Here is a 20,858-nt window from a genome sequence, read left to right as displayed (position 1 = left end):
TGGAGGAAGAGGAGCGAGTGGGTGGATAAGGTAGGCGGCGGGGGAGGCGGGCCGACGCGGCGGGGTGGCGGGCCGACGCGCGGGGAGGCGGGCCGACGCGCGGGGGAGGCGGTCCGACGCGCGAGGGAGGTGGGCCGACGCCTAGCCCGTGATGCATTTGGTCTGGGCCTGGACGTGCTGTTTATGGGGAGTGTAATTCATTTTAGTTTTTTGTTTGTAATAGTTTACAAAAGTTTTTTTTTGTTGGACATTTGTTCATAGCCTACAAAAATATTTTAAATAATTATAAAATGACTAATTACTTATATATGAACATTGAGGTTTGTTGTTTATCCCGAGTTTCATGGGGTAGGACATTTATTTAGCCAACATTTATTTAAATAGGTATCCTTTTTTGCATAGAAAAAATTTCTGTTAGTTTCACTTTAATTTTTTAAATATATTATATATACAAATATGATGCAGTATGAAATACCATTTATATATCATCTTAAATATTTCATCATGGTATATTTGTTATTAGTGGACGTTTGATTTTTTTGTGTGTGATTATTTTTATACCTCACAAAATATCATATATATTTACAGTATACATACCTAGAATAGTAAATATGGTGCATAAAAATAAATATTTATATTCTTATGACATATACTTAGGGTATCACAAAACAAATCATATAAAAAATAAATATACTTGGTTAATGTTGGTTTGTTTGTTTTAGTTTTTGTATGGCAATTTTCCATAGCCAATACAAATAATTTAAAATAACTTAAGCAATTTCAGACGCTTAATTACTTATATATGAACATTATATTTTGTTTTTTGCCCCGATTTGTTGTGTTAGTAAAATGATCTAAGCGTCATTTTTTCCTAATATAACCAAATACTATTTTTATTAGCAGAGAAAACAGTTGTGTTGGTTTCACATTCAGATTTATCATATATTTTATATAATTTTATGATGCAGTAAAAAGTATTAATTATATTTCAGCATAGATATAAATTGATGGGTTCCGACATACTCACTGATGAAACGATGACAGACCACAATGAAACGCCACGAGAAGAGGTGCATATAGCTAACTTTCCTCTGTATGTATCTTATAGATGATAATACGGAAGGGCTTTCTTTATTTTTCTTGTTTTTTCAGAATACAGGAGACATGGATATGGACTTTGGAGATGCACGGATAGAATCCATTGAGGGTTCAGATGCGGTGACACTGAAAGGGTACGAAGTTTCACAACATAAAAATGTCGAAGAGGTTATATCTCATAACAAACCAAAAAAGGATGCTAATTTACATATTATCCCACAAGGTATTTTTTAATATTATTATCAATCTTATTTTCGTAATACTGTCTTTTGTGTTCAACTAATTTTGCTCATTTTGATTGTTAAGTTGGCTCATGTTTTTATGAATTCGACAGACTATGTTTGTACCGCTAGGGATATTACAGTCATTGAATCAATCAAGTCTGCCCCGAAGAATACCCAGTTTGTAGAAATTGGAGATGCCTTGTTATCAACCGACGATTTGGAATGCCTTATTAAAGATTATATATTCTTACATGACGGTGTAAGACCAATTGCATAAACTTTGTAATTAATAATACAAACAATATATAATATCATAAAATATAAATATAATCTAAATGTCCATTACAGGTGATAAATGCTTACATATATTGCATGCTTGCTCACGAACATCTACAAAACAGGACGGGTGAAAACGTACACATTATTAGCACGTTTGTATCGGGCCAGATAAAAAAAGACGGGGAAAGAGACATAGACCCATCAAAATATCGTCGCATCGTGCGTTATGTTAATAGTTATCTACAACAAGATATGGTTAGTTTTTGTCTTGTAATCCATGCATATAATTATGGATTTTTTTATTTAGTTCATATGTTTAATGATTTATTAATAACTATATCTAATTGTGGTTGTGACTTGTATCTTATTTACACCAGTTATTCATTCCGATTAACATGTCGGGCTACCATTGGTATCTAGCAGTTGCCAATGCCAAAAAACGAGAGATCCAAGTATTGGACTCACTTGGTGAGAATGTCAAACGCAATGACCTTGCTACAACGATAACTATCTATTTCTTTTCTCATCTTAGCATTTATTTTGTTTGACTTCATCCTTAACATATCTCATATATACATAAAAGTTAGTAGGGCTCGAGAAATGGCTGAAACTTGCAGAGCATAGTCCGGAGTTTATCAAAGGTCATAAGTGGCCTGATGTCAATGTTACAAAATGGACGGTTGTAGGGCAAATTCAGGAGGCAATACAAACCGATGGGTAAGCACTTGTATCAATAGTTTGTATGTGATATTCTAAAACATTATTTTATAATATTATAGCATATCATGTGGATTGTTTATGCTAAATTATATGGAATACTGGACACCACATGGACTGTCAGACCAGTTTACGCAGGTATTTCAGTTTTATACATTATCTCATAATGTTTTATCAAAATATCTTATAAATTGTTTTCAATTTTTTTAGGAGGATATGAAACATTTTCGACAAAAATTAGCAATTATTTTGCTCGATTCAGAGCTTAATAAGTTAAAAGGATGTCCCATGTACCATCAACCTCTTAACGAAGAAATTTTAGCTAATTCTGATCTTGAGATCCTGGATAGTCCATCTGACGTGGTCGAAGAGAAACGTCCCGCCCCAATCACTATCATTCCCACGGACCAACGTGAAATACTTGCCGGCCTCTGCAGCTACATCATGTCGATCAATGATGTTGAATGTTTGGAGTAAGTATCATGTATCAATATTTAATGTGCGGATGTATATTATTGTTCTTCTTACCATCCAAATTACAGAAAGGTGTGGGTCCGGAGCTCCACACCCGATCCAATGAGCTTAAGTCTTAAGAAACTTCAGTGCATACTTAACATGGAGCAGTCCATGGACAATGATTGCTTCAACACCGCCGTGCTTTTGCTGGCATGTGACGAGGGAGTATTGTTCAGAGACCCTCCTATACACTACATGGATCTACGATTTTGTGTAAGTTACCGTAACTCTTCATTCTAGGTGCCATTAGTATCAACATGTTGAAACAATATTTTTTTTCTTCTACTTAGTCCATGCTGCTAGAGTCAACACGAGGTCAGAAGTTTTGTGAGAAGGAAACTATCCAGACGTTGGCAACATTATTTGATAGCTGGCCTGGGATGGAGACCGACATCTCATCTTGTAATAAGGTAAATAAAATATTTTGACCATTGTTATCATGGTTTGTTTTTATTTCTAATAGCTCCACTTGTAGATTTATCTTCCCTATGCATCCATCGGCCGATACATCCTGTACATCATCGACAAAGAGGCACGTCGTCTACATATTATGGATCCTATTCAATCATCACAATTGTCAGAGGATAAAAACTTGAGGCATTCACTGAAATTAAAAAGTTTTTCAAGGGATTTTAAAGAAGCACTCGAAATAAAGCTGCCTGGGTGGAATTCTGATACATCTAAATGGCATCGTTTATTTCCGGCCGGTGTTCCAACGAGTATAGACGGGTAATGAATTCATAATAAGAATATTTACTTTTGTTATCATTATATTATTTATAATATTAACTTAGTGTTTTCCAGGAATGTGTCTGGCTATTTTGTTTTTCATTTTATGCTCTGGTGGAACGGTAAAGAATTGGTCAAGCCGGTTTGCGCGGTGAGTATTGTGGGTTACATGTTTTAAGACCTTCTCCGTGGATTTTTCATACTAACTACATTTATTTTTTCTGTAGGATGGGTATGAATTGAGGAAGCATTTTTTATTATACTTGCTAAAACATCGCGGGAATGAAGCTAGAGGAAACTTTCCTGATATTGTGAAAGAATTTCTTAAGCGCATCATCTAGATATTAATTTTTTTGTAATAGATGTTAAGTTGTAACATCACTCAGCTTGTTACATTGCAATAATGGACTTCAGTTTGTGTTATATTGTCTGTATGTGTGGATTTTAACATGTAACTCTGGTAAACTATTTCAAGAGCCCGTGGCAACGCACGGGCACTCTACTAGTTTTGTTGATTTGTGTGATATGAAGAAAGATACGGATAACAATATTGTCAAATTGAAGTTATTTCCGTTTTCACTTAGAGATCGTGCTAAAGTTTGGTTTTCGTCTTTGCCTAAAAATAGTATTGATTCTTGGAACAAGTGCAAAGATGCTTTTATCTCTAAGTATTTTCCTCCCGCTAAGATCATAACTCTTAGGAACAATATCATGAATTTTAAACAACTTGATCATGAGCATGTTGCCCAATCTTGGGAAAGAATGAAATTGATGCTTCGCAATTGCCCTACTCATGGTTTGAATTTATGGATGATGATACAAAATTTTTATGCCGGATTGAATTTTGCTTCTAGAAATCTTTTAGATTCGGCCGCGGGAGGCACGTTTATGGAAATTACGTTAGGAGATGCTACAAAATTGCTTGATAATATTATGGCTAATTATTCTCAATGGCACACCGAAAGATCTTCTAATAAAGAAGTGCATGCTATAGAAGAAATCAATGTTTTGAGTGGAAAGATGGATAAACTTATGAAGATGTTTGCTCCTAAAAATACTCCTCTTGATCCCAATGATATGCCTTTGTCTACCTTGCTTGAGAATAATAATGAATCTATGGGTGTGAATTTTGTTGGTAGGAATAGTTTTGGAAACAACGCGTATAGAGGGAATTTTAATCCTAGGCCTTATCATAGTAATCCTTCTAATAATTATGGAAATTCCTACAACAACTCTTATGGAAATTTTAATAAGATGCCCTCTGAATTTCAAAGTAGTGTTAAAGAGTTTATGAGTTCACAAAAGAATTTTAATGCTTTGCTTGAAGAGAAATTGCTTAAAGTTGATGATTTGGCTAGGAACGTTGATAGAATTTCTCTTGAAATTGATTCTTTAAACCTTAGATCTATTCCTCCTAAACATGATATCAATGAGTCTCTCAAAGCCATGAGAATTTTCATTGATGAGTGCAAAGAAAGAACTGCTAGGATGCGTGCTTCCAAAGATGCCTTTATAAAAGCGTGTTCTTCCAATTCCTATGAAAATCAAGATGAAGATCTAAAAGTTATTGATGTGTCCCCCATTAAATCTTTGTTTTGCAATATGAATCTTGATGAAACTGAATATGATCTTCCTTTACCTAGAAGGCGTTCTAAGAATTCGGAGTTTCTAGATCTTGATGATGAAATTGATGAAAGTGGGATTGAAATAAATAAAAACCGTGATGTCGCTAAACCCACTATTTTGGATCTCAAGGAAGTTAATTATGAAAATTTCTCTTTGATTGGTTGTATTTCCTTGTTGCAATCCGTGCTAGATTCTCCTCATGCTTATAGTCAAAATAAGGCCTTTACCGAACACATTGTTGATGCCTTGATGCAATCTTATGAAGAAAAACTTGAGTTGAAAGTTTCTATCCCTACAAAACTCTATGATGAGTGGGAACCTACTATTAAAATTAAAATTAAAGATTATGAGTTTCATGCTTTGTGTGATTTGGGTGCTAGTGTCTCTACTATTCCCAAAACTTTATGTGATTTGCTAGATTTTCGTGATTTTGATGATTGCTCTCTAAACTTGCATCTTGCCGATTCCACTATTAAAAAGCCTATGGGGATAATTAATGATGTTCTTATTGTTGCAAATAGGAATTATGTGCCCGTAGATTTTATCGTTCTTGATATAGATTGCAATCATTCATGTCCTATTATTCTTGGTAGACCTTTCCTTAGAACGATTAGCGCAATTATTGATATGAAGGAAGGGAATATTAAATTCCAATTTCCCTTAAAGAAGGGCATGGAACACTTCCCTAGAAAGAAAATAAAATTACCATATGAATCTATCATGAGAGCCACTTATGGATTGCCTACCAAAGATGGCAATACCTAGATCCATCCTTGCTTTTATGCCTAGCTAGGGGCGTTAAACGATAGCGCTTGTTGGGAAGCAACCCAATTTTATTTTTTGTTTTTTGTTTTTGCTTCTGTTTAGGAATAAATAATCATCTAGCCTCTGTTTGGATGTGGTTTTGTCTTTTAATTAGTGTTTGTGCCAAGTAGAACCTATAGGATAACCTACGATGATAGTTGATTTGATTCTGCTGAAAAACAGAAACTTTGTGCGCACGAATATAATTTTGTTAAATCACAGGAACGTGATTTTGGGTTGATTCTTTTTGCTGTTGTTCAATAAACAAATTGTCCAGGACTTCTTAGTTTCGTATAAGTTTTAGAGTTCCAGAAGTTTGCGTTAGTTACAGATCGCTACAGACTGTTCTATTTTTGACAGATTCTGTTTTACGTGTGTTGTTTGCTTATTTTAATGAATCTATGGCTAGTAAAATAGTTTATAATACATGGAGAAGTTGGAATACAGTAGGTTTAATACCAATATAAATAAATAATGAGTTCATTACGGTACCTTAAGTAGTTCTTTGTTTTCTTTCTCTAACGGAGCTCACGAGATTTCTGTTGAGTTTTGTGTTGTGAAGTTTTCAAGTTTTGGGTGAATTCTTCTGATGGATTATGGAACAAGGAGTGGCAAGAGCCTAAGCTTGGGGATGCCCATGGCACCCCCAAGATAATCCAAGTACACCAAAAAGTCAAAGCTTGGGGATGCCCCGGAAGACATCCCCTCTTTCGTCCACTTCCATCGGTAATTTACTTGGAGCTATATTTTTATTCACCACATGATATGTGTTTTGATTGGAGCGTCTTGTATTATTTGTATATTTGCTTGTTAGTCTACCACAATCATCCTTGCTGTACACACCTTTTGAGAGAGCCATACATGAATTGGAATTTGTTAGAATACTCTATGTGCTTCACTTTTATCTTTTGAGCTTGATAGTTTTGCTCATAGTGCTTCACTTATATCTTTTGAGCGTGATAATTTTTGCTCTAGTGCTTCACTAATATCTTTTAGAGCACGGTGGTGGATTTGTTTTAAAGAAACTATTGATCTCTCATGCTTCACTTAGATTATTTTGAGAGTCATTAATAGCATGGTAATTTGCTTAATGTTAATATACTTGGTGTTCAAGATATGTGAAACTTTCTTTTGAGTGAATTGAATACTAAGATAAGTTTGATGCTTGATAATTGTTTTGAGATATGGAGGTGATAATATCAAAGTCGTGCTAGTTGGGTGATTATGAATTTGGGAAATACTTGTGTTGAAGCTTGCAAGTCCCGTAGCATGCACGTGTGGTTAAAGTTGTGTAACAAATTTGAAACATGAAGTGTACCTGGCTTGTGCCTCCTTATGAGTGGCAGTCGGGGACGAGCGATGGTCTTTTCCTACCAATCTATCCCCCCAGGAGCATGCGCGTAGTACTTGATTTTTGATGACTTCTAAATTTTTGCAATAAGTATATGAGTTCTTGTGACTAATGTTGAGTCCATGGATTATACGCACTCTCACCTTTCCGCCTTTGCTAGCCTCTTCGGTACCGTGCATTGCCCTTTCTCACCTTGAGAGTTGGTGCAAACTTCGCCGGTACATCCAAACCCCGTGATACGATACGCTCTATCACACATAAAACCTCCTTATATCTTCCTCAAAACAGCCACCATACCTACCTATTATGGCATTTCCATAGCCATTCCGAGATATATTGCCATGAAACTTCCACCATCATCATCATGAAATACGTTACTTTTGTCATATTGCCATTGCATGATCATGTAGTTGACATCGTATTTGTGGCCAGGCCACCATGCATTATTTTTCATACATGTCACTCTTGATTCATTGCACCATCCTGGTACACCGCCGGAGGCATTCATATAGAGTCATATCTTGTTCTAAGTTTCGAGTTGTAATCCTTATGTTGTAATCAATAGAAGTGTGATGATCATCATTATTGGAGCATTGCCCAAAAAGGCCAAAAGAAAAAAAGAAAGGCCCAAAAAAATATAAATAAAAAGGGCAATGCTACTATCTCTTTTTCCACACTTGTGCTTCAAAGTAGCACCTTGTTCTTCATATAGTGAGTCTCATATATTTTGCTTCAAAGTAGCACCTTGTTCTTCATGTAGTGAGTCTCATAAGTTGTCTTCTTATACTAGTGGGAATTTTTCATTATAGAACTTGGCTTGTATATTCCTACGATGGGCTTCCTCAAATGCCCTAGGTCTTCGTGAGCAAGCAAGTTGGATGCACACCCACTAGTTTTCTTTTGTTGAGCATTCATAGCTCTAGTGCATCCGTTGCATGGCAATCCCTACTCCTCATGTTGACATCAATTGATGGGCATCTCCATTGCCCGTTGATTATCCTCGTCAATATGAGACTTTCTCCCTTTTTGTCTTCTCCACACAATCCCCATCATCATATTCTATTCCACCCATAGTGCTATGTCCATGGCTCACGCTCATGTATTGCGTGAAGGTTGAAGAAGTTTGAGATTATTTAAGTATGAAACAATTGCTTGGCTTGTCATCGGGGGTATAGAAGTTGGGAACAACTTTGTGTGACGAAAATGATGCATAGCCTAACTATATGATTTTGTAGGGATGAACTTTCTTTTGCCATGTTATTTTGAGAAGACATGATTGCTTTGATTAGTATGCTTGAAGTATTATTATTTTTGTGTCAATATGAACTTTTGTCTTGAATCTTTCGGATCTGAATATCCTTATCACAATTAAGAAGATTTACATTGAAATTATGCCAAAGTATCACTCCGCATCAAAAATTCTTTTTTATCATTTACCTACTCGAGGACGAGCAGGAATTAAGCTTGGGGATGCCTGATACGTCTCCAACGTATCTATAATTTTTGATTGCTCCATGCTACTATATCTACTATTTTGGACTATATTGGGCTTTATTTTCCACTTTTATATTATTTTTGGGACTAACCTATTAACCAGAGGCTCAGCCCAGAATTGCTATTTTTTGCCTATTTCAGTGTTTCGAAGAAACGGAATATCAAACGGAGTCCAAACGGAATGAAACCTTCGGGAACGTGATTTTCTCACCGAACGTGATCCAGGAAACTTGGACCCTACTCCAAGAAGTGCCAGAGGCAGTCACGAGGGTGGAGGGCGCCCCCCCTACCTCGTGGGCCCCCTGTTGCTCCACCGACGTACTCCTTCCTCCTATATATACCTACGTATCCCCAAACGATCAGAACAGGAGCCAAAAACCTAATTCCACCACCGCAACCTTCTGTATCCACAAGATCCCATCTTGGGGCCTGTTCCGGAGCTCCGCTGGAGGGGGCATCCACCATGGAGGGCTTCTACATCAACACCATAGCCCCTCCGATGAAGTGTGAGTAGTTTACTTCAGACCTTCGGGTCCATAGCTAGTAGCTAGATGGCTTCTTCTCTCTTTTTGGATCTCAATACAATGTTCTCCCCCTCTCTCGTGGAGATCTATTCGATGTAATCTTCTTTTTGCGGTGTGTTTGTTGAGACCGATGAATTGTGGGTTTATGATCCAGTATTATCTATGGAAAATATTTGATTCTTCTCTGAATTCTTTTATGTATGATTGAGTTATCTTTGCAAGTCTCTTTGAATTATCCTTTTTGGTTTGGCCAACTAGATTGGTAGTTCTTGCAATGGGAGAAGTGCTTAGCTTTGGGTTCAATCTTGCGGTGTCCTTACCCAATGACAGAAAGGGTTGCAAGGCACGTATTGTATTGTTGCCATCGAGGATAACAAGATGGGTTTTTTATCATATTGCATGAATTTATCCCCTACATCATGTCATCTTGCTTAAGGCGTTACTTTGTTTTTAACTTAATACTCTAGATGCATGCTGGATAGCGGTCGATGAGTGGAGTAATAGTAGTAGATGCAGAATCGTTTCGATCTACTTGTCTCGGACGTGATGCCTATATACATGATCATTGCCTAGATATACTCATAACTATGCTCAATTCTGTCAATTGCTCAACAGTAATTTGTTCACCCACCGTAGAATATCTATGCTCTTGAGAGAAGCCACTAGTGAAACCTATGGCCCCCGGGTCTATTCTCATCATATCAATCTCTATCGCTTTATTTACTTGCTTTGCTTTTACTTTGCCTTTTACTTTTTACTTTGCATCTATCTATCAAAAATACCAAAAATATTATTTATCTTCTCTATCAGATCTCACTCTCGTAAGTGACCATGAAGGGATTGACAACCCCTAATCACGTTGGTTGCGAGTAGCTATTGTTTTGTGTAGGTACGAGGGACTTGTGCGTGGTCTCCTACTGGATTGATACCTTGGTTCTCAAAAACTGAGGGAAATACTTACGCTACTTTGCTGCATCATCCTCTCCTCTTCGGGGAAATCCAACGCAGTGCTCAAGAGGTAGCAGCACTTCATTTGACAGGGCCACTGTGGCTAAGGCACGCTGAGACCCGGTGTAGAGTTGTTCCACCAGCGTGTAAACCGCCTTTAGCTTGATCAGCATATCTTGATTAAGATTTGAACTCCTGGGGCCTGCATAGCAATGTTAGGTGAGCTAATGACAATTTATATGATCACTAGAAAGATTCAAATATTTGACACTTGCAGGGCGACTTACCAAAGATTGCTGAGACCATTTGAGAGACATGGCGCTTTAAGCCGGATAATTCATCGGTCGCCTCTTCAAGAGCCGCCTCTGCTTTCTCAGCTCGATTGATCAAAGCAATCTTCTCGTGGTTCTTCAAGTCATATACTTCTGATTCAAGTTGACTGGTGGTGGCTTGTACAAATACCGGGTTAAAATCATGACTATTAGCATATAATACTAAAGTCCCAAGCCTTTTGCAAGCAACAACACTTGGCACTTGGGGGCTAATGTCTACCGAAGAATTTTATCTAGGTGGCGGGTCATGAGATCTACAACATATTCATCATACGCAATAGACTTGGGGGCTAGCGTAGTAAGGGTAATCCAATGAAGAGAAGAGATTGTACCTCAAACTTCTAGTGCATCTGCTTCACCATGTCAATTTTGACGTCATGGCTGCTGTGTACTTGGCTCATATAGACAGGAAAAAACTTCTCCAATACTCATGTGAGTATAATCAACAACATCAAACTTGGCCTTGCAATGTTCCAGGTGTTCTTCTTTGGCAGAACATTTGGCCAGCACAGTTGGTCTCCCCAGCTTAATGTAACCGGTCTTGGTGATCTCGACATGAGGGTCTTGAGGATCATCTGTCCTGGCCGGGCTAGGGACCTCCGGGTTTTCAGAGCCATCAGCGGCTCGCTCGGCAGGCGGGTCAGCAATCGGCGTTGGTGTGTCATGAGCTGGCTCAGGTGGCGGCTCATGAGTTGAGGTTTCAGGTGTGGCCGTTCCAAGTTCCGGCTCTTTGAAGATCGGTTCTTCAGTCGGCTTGTTCTTGTTCATCTTTTTGCTGGGCTTTGCTTTTCCGTTGTGTAAGATCAAAAGGGCAGCGCAAATACAACGAATTGAGACAAATACAGGATAAGCAGGTTATCATTACCCTGGAGCGGTCTTGAAAGCCGGCAAATTGGACTGCATTGAGTCGCCGGAGGAAGGTGAAGTTTCCTGATAATTCGAGTTAGAATAATTGAGTGGTTGACGAGTGAGACCCGCCAAAGGATAAAAGAGATTTAAATTGGAGGTGACCTCATTCTGGCGCTTCCTTGGTGTATTTGGTAAGCCGGAGGAGAGTTCCGCATCCTTGCTGGTCCGGGTCTGCCTCCGGCTCTCATGAATCTGTCGCTTCAAAAGAAATTGAGGATCTTGATAAGCTAAGGGATGTGAAAATCTTACTTTCCGGGTTACTCTTCGGATTTTCTGTCTTGGCAAAGGCTCGGAGTCAGAGGAAATGATAGTTACCTCTTCATCCTTGCCATGACTTGTTCCTGTGTCCTTCTGCTGATAATCACTGTCAATAAGATGGTTAAAAAAGGAGCCAAGAGAGTCAAGGGCTACCTCCGACTCAGAAGTATCTTCTAGCCGAAGCAAGTCAGAGACGGTGGCCTTCTTGCCCTTCTTCTTTGTAGCCTCTTTCCTGGCGGCTCTCTTGGCTTTCCTGGCCTTCTTCGCAGCCTCATGATCATATTTAGCTTTCCAGAATTTATCACCAGCCTGTGAAAATCAGCAAAGGTATGAATAAAGATGAAACATCAAAAGGTGAAGGTAATTTATTCTAATGGGCAGCAGCTTACCGCTGGAGCCGGGTTAGCTTCGTAGAAGGGGCTTAAGCCCACCTTACCACGGTCTGCTAGGCTTTCATTCAGGAGAGACTTGGTCATATCGTTGATGACGTGATCAGGCAAATAGTCAGAACTGTGTTGCAGAGGGTCATCTTTCTTGCCTGTGTAGGTGCACATCAGGCCGGGGCGGCGGCTCAATGGAATGACCCGCCAGGCAAGCCAAACCCTGACTAAATCGATGCTAGTTAGCCTGTTCCCCAGAAGAGCCTTGATTTTAGCCAGGGTGGGGGTGAGTGTCTTGCATTCGGCGGCTGTTATCTTATCAGGAAGTGGATGTTTGGACTCCAGACGCAGAGCACGAAAGCCAGGCAGAGGATTTTCATCAGTCGGAGAAGTGTCTTGACAATAGAACCATGTCTGATTCCAGTCTTTGGGATGACTTGGTGGGTTGGCATAAGGAAAAATTACGTCTCTCCGACGTTGGATCGAGACACCACCAAGTTCCAAGCTTTGTCCATTGGCACACGCATTCTGGCGGTTCAAGTAAAATAACTCTCTGAAGAGTAGTATGTCGGGTTCTTCTCCAAGATATACTTCACTAAACACTTGAAAATTGCAAATATTAGACACGGAATTGGGTTCGATGTCTTGAGGACGGAGGTCAAAGAAGTGCAGGACGTCCCTGAAGAATTTTGAGCCGGGTGGTGAAAAACCCCCGGTTCATATAATCAGTGAAGATGATGACCTCCCCCGCTTTGGGTTGGGGAATTTCCTCCGTTGGGTCAGGAGCACGATAGGACATAACTTCCTTCTTCGGCGGATAGCCGGTCTTCACAAAGTCATCAAGTGTACTGTCTGTGACGATGGATTTGACCCAGTTGCACGAAGTGGGTGGTTTGGGTGCCATTGTGACGAAAGCCTAAGAACGAGTAAAAAAATTCGGTTCAAATTTAAGCCGGAGAAAAAATTATTACAGTGCATATTCAAGATGGCGGCTTATAAAGGGGCCTAATGGTATAAGGCTAATTATGTCAGATTATTTAAGCCGCCATGAGCGCCATAAGCAGTTAAGTTATCTAAATTGCCATGGACGGTCAAGAGTATCAATTGAGCATTGCCTTTTCAAGCCGGTGATAAGAGTCGCCATGGCTAGATGGATCTAACAAATACAGTTTTTGCCTAAGTGTTGCATAAACAAGTTTCACATGTTGCAGTAATTATTTTGGATCAAACGGTTGTTCAGGAAAGAAAATATTCTAGACCTAAAAACGTGGTACAGATGAGTTCGTGAGTTCTAATGAGGCTTCTTTGCAAGAAAAAGGGATCTGCTAGTATCAAAAATGGATGCGAAACAACTACCACATAAGTTCCATACTGCTTTTGGATCAAATGAGGCCGCGATGGAAGAACTACGAAGAAACCGTGATGAACCACGAAGAACACATAGGAACTTGCGAACCCTAATGCAGATTTGAGGTGCGGGAAGGAGAAGACTTACAGCGGCAGATCTACTGCGGAGGGTCGCCGCCGTTCTCTGGACTGACTCAGGTTGATGCAGCGGCCGAGGTCGAGGAAGACAAGGTGCGCTGCGGCGGCGGCGGAGCTCGAGCGGCAGTAGGGTTTCGAGAGGAAGAAGATGAGGAAAGGGGAGAATGAGGAAAGACCTGGTCGTCTCTATTTATAAGGGAAGACTGATAAGTGGGTGCAAAAAACGAGGAGGCCGAAAACATGGTTATCCAGCTACAAGGACGCCTTGATTCTCGGGATGGTCATTAAGATAAAGATCCGTTGAGATATGTTGGACAAAACATGCATTAATGGCATATGACGTCATGGCGGGTCACCACAAATCCAAAGGATGACGTCATGGCGGGTTACAAAAATTTCATAAGCAAAGAGCAGAAGATTTTTCTTAAGTGTCAAAGATTGACATGAACCAGTTCAAATCAATCTGGGGCCTAATGTTGGGGATATAACTATTTGGTATAACCCGCCCAGGAGGGGCCGGGTTATACCTATGAGTACTCTTGAAGCCCAAGAGCAAGCTTGAAGATGGCGGTTCAGTTAAGGGCCCAAAGCCCATAGGCGACTTAAGGCCCGTAGAGATAAACCGCCATATGTACATGACTTGTATTGTAAGGCAAGAATAGTTAGAGACCGAGCCAGACACTGTTTATGAGCCGCTGGGCGTCGACCTCTGTATATAAAGGGACGACCCGGCAGCGGTTCAGGGCAAGTAACATCAGATTGAGAGCTAGGTCAAGCGATTTCGCTCCCTGGTGATCGAGACATAAGCAATCCCCCTCAAAACTGGATCGTAGGCTTTTACCTTCACCGTAAGGGGCCGAACCAGTATAAACCCCGTGTCGTTTGTCCCGATTAACCCCTTTAAGCTTCCTAGTTGCGATGGCTCCACGACTAAGTCCTTCCACTAGGACATTTGACATGACAATTCCACGACATGGAGAGAGCTATGTTTCCCACTATGTTGCATATCCAAGGATCTTTGGGGACATATATCCCTATTTATGGTCCACAGATGAGGAGATTGAAGACGCGAGCGGAGATGAAGGCGATGCCTCCACTACCTCAACCAGGGGATATGCATGTGGAATTCAAGAAGTCGATCCTTCCCAACTTGGCGAACAAATCTAATATCCAATTTATCCCGTCCCGTTTTCTGCAGGAAAGCAAGAAGGCATTATGTAAAAAGATATTGAAGCTTGAGCAAGAAAACGACTATTTGAGGGAGGACATTTTCGTCCTCAAGCGTAAGCTTGAGAAGAAGAATACTTCATCATTACCACCATCACCGGCAAAAAAAACTTGAGTACACGGGTATGGGAACTCCCCTTGTCTTTCGCCAAGCTTGGGGGAGATGCCCCAGTATCATCATCGCCATCACTTTTATTATCTTTACCAATTTTAGTTTGATCCTTAGTTGTTTCGTTATTTAGTTGAATAAAAGTTTAGTATGATCTATTTTCAAGTGCTAGTTTCGTGATCTATCCATCTATGTAATCAAGTTGAGAGTTATATAATAAAGATTAATTTGAGTTTTTGCTTCTTTACTTTTATGTTTCAATCATAACAATGAAAAAGATCATATGCTAATCTTATGGAAAGTAATGACGTCACATAAAGAAAACTATAAGTGGTAAAATTTATTGAAAGTTGACAAACATAGCATTGGTCAATGATGCAACTCGTGAAAGAATTAATAAGGGAAGAGAAGATTCACACGCAAATATACTACTCCCTCCGTCCCAAAAATTTTGTCTTAGATTCGTCCAGATACGGATGTATGTAATACTAAAACGTGAGTTGATACATCCGTATTTAGACAATCTAAGACAAGAATTTTGGGACGGAGGGAGTATCTTGGACATATTTTATGATTGTGAGCCCCCATTAAATGTTTTAAGTCAAATTGTTGACATTGGATAGGGAAGGCAACGCAATGATTTATGATTGTTTATATTCATATAGAAGTTATATTGTCATGGATCCTCTAACATGTGGTGCTTGCTCAATATCTTTGCTAGCCAAAAATCCGCACTAAGTAGAGATACTACTTGTGCATCCAAAACCCTTTAAACTAGTTTCATGTAATAAGAGTCCACCATACCTACCTATGGATTAAATAAGATCCTTCAAGTAAGTTGTCATCGGTACATAAGGCAATAAAATTGCTTCTAAATATGTATGATCTTTTATTGCAAGGGAAAATAAGCGTTTGTACGAGCTTGTGATGGTAAAAAAATAAAAGCGACGGACTGCATAATAAAGGTTGCTATCATAAGGGGCAATATAACGTGACGTTCTTTTTCATTAAGAGCTTGTGCATCCAAAAATAAAAAGCGAATGACAACATCCGCTTCCCTCTGCGAAGGGCTTATCCTTTACTTTTATGTCTTTACTTTTATGAATTTACTTTTTATGCAAGAGCCAATAGTATCCTTCCCTATTACTTTTTTTTATTTTTTTATTTTGCAAGCATCATGTGGTGGGGAAAGATTTAGGCATGTATACCTAGTTGGTATGAGTGATCATGAGTTATTATTGTTGACATCGCCCTTCAGGTGAATAGGTTGGGAGGCGAAATTATAAGCCGCTATCTTTCTTTGTGTCTGGCTGAAACCTTTTTTCTCCATATATATCGTGTGAGTGTTAGCAATCATAGATGATTAGGTGATGGTTGAGTATGTGGACTTGCTAAACAAAGCTCCAACATGAGACCCTTCCTGAAAAGATGATGAATTGCGATTGTATTGTTGACTGAGAATATAGTTTGTTAGTTTTCAAGAAAGTTTATTATTTATACTTTGATATTGTGGTGAATTGTTACTTGCTCATGAGAAGTTTTATGATAATGTATAGTGTTGTTATAATAATGATCATGATGCTACTATTTCTGTATTTTGTTTTTATCGACACCTCTCTCTCTAAACATGTGGACATGATTATCGATATCGGTTTTCGCTTGAGGGCAAGCGAGGTCTAAGTTTGGGGGAGCTGATATGTCCATTTTGCATCATGTTTTCGTACTGTTATTTATATTATTTTCAAGCAATATAACACTTGGTGGAGCGATTCTAATGCCTTTTCTCTCATAATATGCAAGGTTTATACAAAGAGGGAGATTACCGGCAGTTGGAACTCTGGACCTGGAAAAGCTATGTCAGAGATACCTATTCTGCGCATCTCCAAATGAGTTGAAATTTTACGGAGACTTATTTTGGAATAAATAAAAATACTAGCACAAAGAAGTACTAGAGGGGGCCACCATAGGTACAAATACGGTTGAGGCAAACTGTGATGACATTCTGATAGGTTACACACCCGGTGACACAGCAGTCAAGAAGTTTATTGAAGATGTGTTCCCATCGCTTCAGGTGAATGCATCATCTGGTTCCTACATGAGCACATGTGCTATTGTTTCTACCAAGAATTAGCATGTGGACGACCTGGATGCAAAGATGATTGACATATTTCTTCGCCAAGAAAAGGTATAGTACAATTTTGATTCCGTCAGTGATGATGCATTCAATATCTGCACAATTGACTTTCTAAACAACCTCACTCCGAATGGCTTACCCCACATGTTCTAATAGTTAAATTCAATTGCCATGTCATTCTACTCTAAAACCATGACCCACATAAAATAAAGATTGATGATTAGAGCATTCCAAAATAATGCAATTGACGGTGAGATTATTGGTGGACAAAATGCTAGAAAAAGATTGTTCAGCCCTAGGATCCCTTTGGCACCCTCGAAGGATATTTTACTTTCTTTGAAGTTGAAGAGGAAACAGCTCCTTATCCGTTTGTTTTACAATGATCATGAAAAAAGCCGAGGGAAAACCATCCCAATTGTTGGTGTTTACCTTCCTGAGCACGTATTTTTTGCATGACCAACTTTATGTTGCACTGTGAAAGGGCGTGTCAAGGCAAACAACTCGGTTTCTGGCAAAGCCAAATAAAGAAATAGATCCCATGGGTAAAAGCACCAAGAACATTTTGTACAAAGTTGTCTTGGAGGGATAACACAAGTTTGCTCCCCAAACTCTCCAAACTTTGGATTCCTATACGTATGATAGCTTTTTTGGAGTAACATTATATATGTTTCCAATTGCAACTTTCCTATACAAAGATTTCTACTCCCACCTGTAGGCACCATAGAGGGTCTATAATCATTAAGCTCCACTGCCGGTCATTACTTTTATGCTTTCACTACTTAGTTTTTTTACCTAATTTTACAATATGCAATCTATTTCCACTGTTGTGTTTTACATTATGTATTTTGTTATGTATTTGCATACTTTTTGCATAATGTGGATCCAAATTGCAAAAGGAAAACCTTTGTCCAAAATATGAGTCCAAGGTGTCCTGGTGTATATGGAAGTACAATATAACTTGTACTAAATCCTTTCTTAGCTTCTTTTACTGATCTTTTGCAAGAACTTGTAGAGGCAGCCTTCCTTCTCCCCTGATCTCAAAGGACTCGCCGTGACTGCCCGGGTCTCCATCTCCCCCATGATGCAATGCTTGCAGGATTGAGCGTCTTCCCCCCATCATCTCCTCTCGCAAGTATGAGCTGCTTGTGCGTGAGCTAGGTGTCAGAGACACGCCTGAACTTGCAGCGACTGACTAAACCCAATTCAGCATCGTGTGGGTTCATTTTGGCTTTGGAACCAACATTGGATTCAGTAGGTTTCATACCACCACCTAACATCCTAACTCTACATTCAGTTTGTAATCCGGGTATCTACCATGTTGAGTTGCATTTAGCCATGCTGCTGCAATGGCCATACGAGAAGGCATGGAACACATGCATGTATGCTCTAGACTAGAATCTGAATTTCGGAGAAGCTTATTTGAGTTGATTACTATTGAATTGTGTATGGGCTTATTTTTGCTGTGGGCTATAGCCGACTCGGGCATGGGCCCAGACCCACGTCTCCCTACCCGATCGGCTATATATTGAAGGCGTAGACAACCCTAGCCGTCATCCAAATCATATCGCGTATGTTCTACCTCCTCGGGCATAACCCCGCTCTTTGTGATCCTGCAGCGGAAGAATAACGGTTAGGTTTTCGGGGAGCGTCTCAGGCTCAACTGCTTGTTATTGTTTGTCTCGGTCCTCTACTCCGACAACGTCCTCGACCTCCCCAACTTCGCGTGGGTGAAGGCCGCCAGAAAGAAGGCTATCGATGATGTTGTTGCTGCCACTGTGGCTTTGACCTGGTCAACCGGAGGGTATGATCTATTCATCATTCTCATGTTTATTCTTGTGTTAACCGTATTATATGTTTACATAGATGTGTAGGTATCAGGACGAGATTAATATTGTTAGTGCTATTATCATGATTTATTTATGGGTTAAATCAATCGGCAAATTGCCTTGTTTCAACAAAAACAGAAAATTGCTAATTTATCTAACAATTACTTCTTTAGAAAATACTTGCACAATTCAATTCTTACTAGTTTTTTCAGTCCTTCTTATCCACATAACACATGGGACTAGGCAATAATTATGGTTGGTGGTGCGTCTCCGATCAATGGATTGCTCCCACCTAGATCTGTCTGTGGCATTGGTCAAGAAGTAAATTTACTGGAGTTGTGTATGCTTTGGCAAATTGCAAATGGAATTCATTTATTTAAAGCTGAAGATAAAAATAAAATAAAATTATTGTGTCACTGAACTTTCTGGAGTTGCATGGATGGATATATAAGCAGATGTCATGCTTGAGACGGCGGCAAGACCGGTACAGCACAGCACAGCACATCATCTCTGTGAAATGCTTTTCAATCAAGGAAGAAAAAAAGTGCTCGTCATTTCTTCTAAAACATGTTATTGAAATGCTTCTTCTTTCCCCTCATGCATATGCAAAGAAGAGAAGAGGGGAAGTGAAGATGCGCTTTACCAAAAAAGATTTTCGCCCCGCTTTATATATAAAGCAAAGATCCACATCACCCGATACAAACGCACGCCATCACCACACACACCCAAGGCAAGAAACAAAGGCGCTGAGCGCAGCAAAACCACCCCTAGCACTACTACCACGAAGAGACGAAGCCGCATACGACGAACCGTGAACTTTAAGGCGGCGCCTTCAGGAAGGAAACGACACCGGAATGCCGCCACCGCCCGATCCAAGGATCAGAGTTTCCCCCGGAGCTGCACGACGGGCCGTGAGCGCCGCGACGACGCCTTCAAGAAGAGAACGAGCTTGGCCGCTGCCGGTCCGCCCGAAGACAGAACAGTTTTTCACCCCGGCCAACACTCACCGCCACCAAACGCCACACTCCGGCTACCACGCTGCCCACACGCCATGGCCACCAGGCAGCACCAAAGCCACGGTCTCTGCCCAAGAGCATTGTGCTACCGCCTCCAGGGCCACCGCCCCGGCATCCAAGACCTTGACACCACCTCACTCGAGACCCGCCGCGACCCCGATCAGAGGGACGGGCGGAAAGGTCCCACCTTTCGCACCCCTGGCAACCCCCAGCGTCGAGACCCAATAGGCCAGCCAACACAGGCATCCATCAACCCGTCCTGCAACCCCGAGCGCGAGACGAGTTCGGTCCTGCAGCACCGAGAGGGGGACGAGGTCAGTCCTGCTGCATCGTGCGCGAGACGAGCTCGGTCCTGCTGCACTATGCGCGAGACGAGCTCGGTCCTGTTGCATCGGGGGCGAGACGCGCGATGGACCGCAGCTGAGAGAGGGTCAGCCCTTCGATGAAAGAAGCGGCCGGGCGCCGAGGAGATGGGGTGAAGGCCGAGACGGACCGAATGCAGACGAGCCGACGTCGGAGAAGCCGGCCGCCGCCGCAGGCAGATCCGCCGAGCCACCGGGAAGCCACGACACCGGAGGCGCCATCAAGCGCCGGGCCTCCCCACGCCGCCGCCCCCGGCCGGAGCAACGGCCACACCAGACCGCTGCCCTACCCGCGTCGCCCGGCGAGCTACAAGCGCCGGAGCCGCCGGGCACGCACCACCGAAGCCAAGCGCCACCGGCCAACCCCCACTGCCAGATCCGGCCGGATCCAGCAGGAGGCCGTCCGCGCGCCACCTCCCGAGAAGGGAGCGCCGCAGCCACCTACCGCGCGCGGATCCAGGACGCCGGCGCACCGCCAGCAGCCAGCCACCCCGCCGCCCTGCGAGCCCG

This window comes from Triticum dicoccoides, chromosome 2B (genome assembly GCF_002162155.2).
Source record: "Triticum dicoccoides isolate Atlit2015 ecotype Zavitan chromosome 2B, WEW_v2.0, whole genome shotgun sequence".
Taxonomy (NCBI): domain Eukaryota; kingdom Viridiplantae; phylum Streptophyta; class Magnoliopsida; order Poales; family Poaceae; genus Triticum; species Triticum dicoccoides.
Note: the sequence above shows the minus strand (reverse complement) of the source record.